This window comes from Sinocyclocheilus anshuiensis, unplaced genomic scaffold (assembly GCF_001515605.1).
Source record: "Sinocyclocheilus anshuiensis isolate Anshui unplaced genomic scaffold, SAMN03320099.WGS_v1.1 scaffold1644, whole genome shotgun sequence".
NCBI lineage: Eukaryota > Metazoa > Chordata > Actinopteri > Cypriniformes > Cyprinidae > Sinocyclocheilus > Sinocyclocheilus anshuiensis.
Window position 1 is genome coordinate 878693 of NW_015557451.1, and position 614 is coordinate 879306.

Sequence of the window (614 nt, forward strand, 5' to 3'; positions counted from 1 at the left end):
GCAGCCTGAAATGAAGACGGACAGATTTAGTTTTAACCAGCTGTATTTACAACTTGCTGTATTTACAATTTGCATCTTACAACATCCAAGTGAAAGATATAAAACAAACATATCAGGAAAAAAAAAACAGAATCACTGAATTGGAAAAAGGATCACCCCCTCCTAAAAATGACTAATGACCCTCTCATTGGCACACAGAGCCATTTGACTTTCAACTGTGATCAGCTGTGGTCATTTTGATTAGCTCAGCATGAAAAGAGCTTTTACTGGAGCATTTCAGTCCTTGGTAGTGCAACTGAAGCAAACAATCAACTATGGGTGGCAAGGCACTGTCAAAAGATCTCCGGGATAAAGTTGTGGACAGGCACAAGTCAGGAGATGGATACAAAAAAAATTCAAAGGCTTTAGCAATTCCTAGAAGCACAGTGAAGTCTATTATTTAGAAGTGGAAGGTATATGGTACAACACAGACCCTCCCTGGATCAGAACGTATCTCCAAACTGGATGAAAGAACCGGGAGGAAACTGGTCAGAGAGGTGACCAAGAGCTACAGCAACTCTGAAGCAGCTGCAGGAATTTATGACAAAGAGTGGTCATTGTGTGCATGTGACAAC